Raw genomic sequence first — 6,000 nt, forward strand, 5'->3', positions numbered from 1 at the left:
TGTTAATAGCTCTTCACAGTTCTGTGCTATTTTACTACTTCAATTCGCCTTTGTATAATTGATAACACTGATAATGAAACGTGTTGCATTTGTCACATAGAGTTCATTAATATTGTTTTTTGTCTTCACTTGCTTTTGACTATTTCCTTGTTATTTTTCAATAGTGAGTATTACCATTATGTTGTGTATTGATTGTATTTTTATCGTTAATCAAGATTATTTATTATTGCTCACAAGTCCGTATACTATTGCTGTATTTTTTGTAATTACCATATCCATGTAGCCATAGGAGGTCCGCCTGTCAGTTTCTCTGAAACTTTGGGACCTCCTGCTGTAATAACGCTAACCATGTAACTCAACTGAACTATTTAATAAACTTGACTTGACTTGACTTGACTTGAATTTACATGTCATGATCTTGCTGCTCCTGCGGTGGTTTCGTTCACATGACATATCGCAAAACTGGTATGGTATGACGTTACTGCATGGCGAACATAAATGACAGGCCCTCACGTGGAAATCGTGACATGCGTGTAATATAAGAACATGACTACATGCCACGCTAATGATGCGCTCGCGGTCATTTCCCTATAGCTTCACAAACACCAAATTTGGTATAACGGGACATGAATGGATGATGGTATATTACTGGTGGATACATGATGATCACGACATAAGTGTCATGTAAGGACATGACTACATGCCACGCTCATGATGCGCTTCCAGTCGTTTCGCTAGCTTCATATCATCATCATCATCATCATCATCATCATCATCATCATCATCATCATCATCAGCCTTACTACGTCCACTGCAGGACAAAGGCCTCTCCCATGTTCCGCCAGTTAACCCGGTCCTGTGCTTGCTGCTGCCAATTTATACCCGCAAACTTCTTAATCTCATCTGCCCACCTCACCTTCTGTCTCCCCCTAACCCGCTTCCCTTCTTTGGGAATCCAGTTAGTTACCCTTAATGACCAGCGGTTATCCTGTCTACGCGCTACATGCCCGGCCCATGTCCATTTCCTCTTCTTTATTTCAACTATGATATCCTTAACCCCCGTTTGTCCCCTAATCCACTCTGCTCTCTTCTTGTCTCTTAAGGTTACACATACCATTTTTCTTTCCATTGCTCGCTGCGTCATCCTCAATTTAAGCTGAACCCTCTTTGTAAGTCTCCAGGTTTCTGCTCCGTAGCTAAGTACCGGCAAGATACAGCTGTTATATACCTTCCTCTTGAGGGATAGTGGTAATCTACCTGTCATAATTTGAGAGTGCTTGCCGAATGTGCTCCACCCCATTCCTATTCTTCTAGTTACTTCAATCTCGTGGTTAGGCTCAGCGGTTATTACCTGCCCTAAGTAGACATAGTCTTTTACAACTTCAAGTGCACTATTACCTATCTCGAAGCGCTGCTCCTTTCCGAGGTTGTTGTACATTACTTTCGTTTTCTGCAGATTAATTTTAAGACCCACCTTTCTGCTCTCCTTGTCTAACTCCGTAATCATGAGTTGCAATTCGTCCCCTGAGTTACTCAGCAATGCAATGTCATCGGCGAAGCGCAGGTTACTAAGGTATTCTCCATTACCTCTTATCCCTAACTGTTCCCATTCTAGGCTTCTGAAAACCTCCTGTAAGCACGCGGTAAATAGAATTGGGGAGATTGTGTCCTCCTGCCTTACACAATTCTTGATTGGTATTCTGTTGCTTTCTTTATGAAGCACTATGGTAGCAGTTGATCCCCTGTAAATTTCTTCCAGAATGTTTATATATACTTCATCTACGCCCTGATTCCGCAGTGTCTGCATGACGGCTGATATTTCTACTGAATCAAACGCCTTCTCGTAATCTATGAAGGCTATGTATAGTGGTTGGTTATACTCTGAGCATTTCTCTATTGATAGTATGAATGTGGTCAATTGTTGAGTAGCCTGTTCGAAATCCTGCTTGTTCCTTTGGTTGATTGAATTCTAATGTTTTCTTGACTCTGTTAGCAATTACCTTTGTAAATAGCTTGTATACTACAGAGAGCAAGCTGATCGGCCTGTAATTCTTCAAGTCCTTGGCATCTCCTTTTTTATGTATTAAGATGATGTTAGCGTTCTTCCAAGACTCTGGTACCCTTCCCGTCAAGAGACACCTCGTAAACAGGGTGGCTAGTTTTTCTAACACAATCTGTCCTCCATCTTTCAGCAGATCTGATGTTACCTGATCCTCACCAGCAGCTTTGCCTCTTTGCATGCTCTCCAAAGCTTTTCTGACTTCTTCTATCATTACTGGTGGGGTGTCATCTAGGTTACTGCTAGTTCTTATAGTATTAAGGTCGTGGTTGTCTCGGCTACTGTACAGATCTCTATAAAACTCCTCCGCAATTTTAACTATCCTATCCATATTGGTAGTTATTTTGCCTTCTTTGTCCCTTAGTGCATACATCCGACTTTTGCCTATCCCAAGTTTCCTCTTCACTGTTTTGACGCTTCCTCCGTTTTTCAGAGCGTGTTCAGTTCTCTCCATGTTATACCTTCTTACATCGCATACTTTACGTCTATTAATCAACTTCGAAAGCTCTGCCAGTTCTATTTTGTCTGTTGTACTTGACACTTTCATGATTTGACGCTTCTTAATTAGGTTTTTCGTTTCCTGGGAAAGCTTGCCAGTGTCCTGTCTAACTACCCTGCCTCCAACTTCCACTGCACACTCCGTAATGATACTCGTCAGATTATCATTCATTGTATCTACGCTAAGGTTGGTTTCCTCACTAAGAGCCGAGTACCTGTTCTGCAGCGACACTCTGAATTCCTGTACTTTCCCTCTCAGTGCTAGCTCATTGATTGGCTTCTCGCGTATCAGTTTCTGTCGTTCCTTCTTCAAGTCTAGGCGAATTTTAGACCGTACCATTCTATGGTCACTGCATCGTACCTTGCCAACCACTTCCACATCCTGCACGATTCCTGGGTGTGCAGTCATTATAAAGTCTATTTCGTTCTTATTTTCGCCATTAGGGCTCCTCCATGTCAACTTGCGGTTTTCTCGTTTTCGGTAGAAGGTATTCAATATCCGCAAACTATTTCGTTGTGCGAATTCTACTAGTACCTCTCCTCTAGCTTCATATATATCAAGTTCAATATTGCGTGAAGCGAAGGGACGATGAAGGTAAATGACACGTCCAAACATGATAAATCATGACATGCGTGTCATGTAAAACATGACTACATGCCGTGCTCATGATACACTCATTACCGTTTCGCTAGCTTCACATATGCCAGATTTGGCATTACGTGACGCGAACGGACGACGAAAGTAACTGACACTTCCAGACTTGATAATCATGACATGCGTGCCATGCAAAACATGACTACATGCTATGCTCATGGTGCGCTTGCGACCGTTCCTATAACTTCACATATACCGAATTTGGTATTACGTGACGTGAATGGACGACGAACACAAATACCCGGCGCAAACGTGATAATCATGACATGGAAGTCATGTCCGGCATAATTTACGTCCGCCTCGCAACATTGTGCTGATTTTAATGTGACAGTTCAACCTTCCTCATTCGTGCTTCGCATATCACTGATTTCCATTGTACCTAGGATCTACCCATTTTTTGTCGTCTGTTATCAACAGACATTTGGCTCACGCGAGGCTTAAAACTCAGAAATTAGCATGAAAACCAGAGTTGTACGTAACGCGTTTCGTACAAATCGATCACTTGTATTCTAGTACATTTTCTTGTTGCTTCGTAAATAATCGATTACCTTTCCGGAGCTGTAATGTATTGAGTAGTAATTTAACTACATTTTCTTGTAATTGACTACGGCTAAACAAAAACTATTTTCTAAAATCAAATCGTAACCAGTGCTCTACGGCAGCTGTTGTTCCAGAACATATGCGACCGCTTTGTCGGGAACCCCACGCTGTCACACGGCGGTTCTTGACATAGCATTTTTTTTTTCGCTTTTCGTTTTGTTTTGCCTCACCTGCAACATTAACTGAGGGCCCGCAACAGCGAAGCGTGGCGCTTCATAGAGGACATAGATACTCATCGAATCACCACGCAACGTGTTGTAAGTTATATGTAGGGTTCCGTGCTTTCGGGGTTTACTAACGATGATAGTCTTTCCTTGGGTACTTTCGACGCAAAAAATTTTGGTCTGTCTGTCTGTCTGTCTGTCTGTCTGTCTGTCTGTCTGTCTGTCTGTCTGTCTGTCTGTCTGTCTGTCTGTCTGTACATATTTCTGTTAGTCCGTCTCTTACGGTACCCTAAGGCCACGTTCACACTGAGCATTCCGGCCGCTGAAAGTGCTCCGAATCCGGTTCGGCGGCGGCGAGTTCCGCCGAAAGGGCCCTCTCCGCACCGATCGCTCTCGGACCGATTTTTGCGACGTCTGCCACCGAATCGGTCACCGCGGACCAATAGGAGCACTAGTCAAGGAATTTTGAAAAATGGCGGCCAAGCCCTACTCACTTGTTATGCCGCAGTGCACGTAACTGAATGTTGAAACCAACGGGAGTTTAACCTACTCTGTGCCTACTTCGCCTCCGTATTTCGTGAAAGAGGTGACCGAGTTTGTTGCGGTCTTGCAGAGCAAAACGAACCCACCAACGCCACTGGCGTCGGTGGTTTTTCTGCTTTTCGTGCATCACAAGACAGCCACTTGCCAGCAAAGTATGCAGTACTGTCTTTTCTTGCTTCTTGCGTACGAGAATCGTCGCAGAATACACCACCGGATAGCGTAGTAGCGTTTGCGAGCCGCGACAACAACCGGGTGACAGCGCATCCATCCCGCGTTCGCCCCGTAGTAGATGGCATATTCGGCGGCGCGGGGCGCGTCCAGTGCGAACGACGCTGCGTTTCGGCGGCAAGGGAATTTCGGTCGCTGTAGAAAGTGAGTGTTTCAGTGTGAACTAGGCATTAAAGAGCTCCAGACAATACCCTAAACGGCGGACCACATCCGCAGCGCCCACCACTATTGCTCATGTTGGCGCTCATACTTGTGCAATGGTCAACTCGAAAGCAATCATTGCGCATATCTGAGGCACCGTAACAACACGTTGACATTTTCTAAGTGTGGCTTCATACAAGAGAAGGCACACGTATGTGATTCTAAGAACCGTGGCGTTTATCACGCTGCGCTGACAGTGCAACATGGTGCTCAAAAAGGCAAGTGTTTCCAACGCTTTGCTAAGACGACACGGTGGCGGCGCCTACCCGTCGCCTGGCGTTCTACACTTTATCGCCTCCGAGACGGGCGCGCTTCGTTTTCCAAGATAACTGCCAGATAGCGCTCATGTCTCACCGTTCTCGCGTGACGTGTCTCTATGCGATCGTTCGGCTCCGCTGCATTCTCGGGGCACTCTGACGCAGCGCCTCCAGAGTACCAATCACCAATTTTCTTGCGCAGGACACCAAATACACGTTTTGTTCACTCTCTCCAGATGCAAGACTATCGACTTTCGACGACATTTGCATTGTAACATGCAGATACGGGGCCAATTTTTTTTTGGGGGGGGGGGGAAGGAAATTCGGCATGTGTAACAATTTATTTCTCGTAACTGCCAATGGTCTAAAATTTGTTGTTGAATTTTCCATTACAAACTGCTGCAATGAGTTCTTATTAATTTTATTTCTTAGAAAAATGCGTTGCATTGTTGCTCGTAATGCTGTCTCTCTATTGTTGCAGTTTTTTTTCACTTGCCGTTAGTTTTCTTGTTAATAAGGTCGTTGAGGTGCACTTCAGTAAACCCCGGCCGAGCTAGAGTGCACGCGCGAGAACGCATGTGCAGTGAGTGAGTGAGTGAGTGAGTGAGTGAGTGAGTGAGTGAGTGAGTGAGTGAGTGAATGAACTTTTATTGGGTCCAGCAAAACACGATAAAACGCACACCTGGCTGAACCCACGACGGGACTGGCAGGTCTAGCCTGCCGGCGCGATCACGGGTACGCTGGACGGCCAGGATTTGGCCTTAATGGGCGGAATTTCGCAGGAGCACGTCCCAC

This window comes from Rhipicephalus microplus, chromosome X (assembly GCF_043290135.1).
Source record: "Rhipicephalus microplus isolate Deutch F79 chromosome X, USDA_Rmic, whole genome shotgun sequence".
Classification (NCBI taxonomy): domain Eukaryota; kingdom Metazoa; phylum Arthropoda; class Arachnida; order Ixodida; family Ixodidae; genus Rhipicephalus; species Rhipicephalus microplus.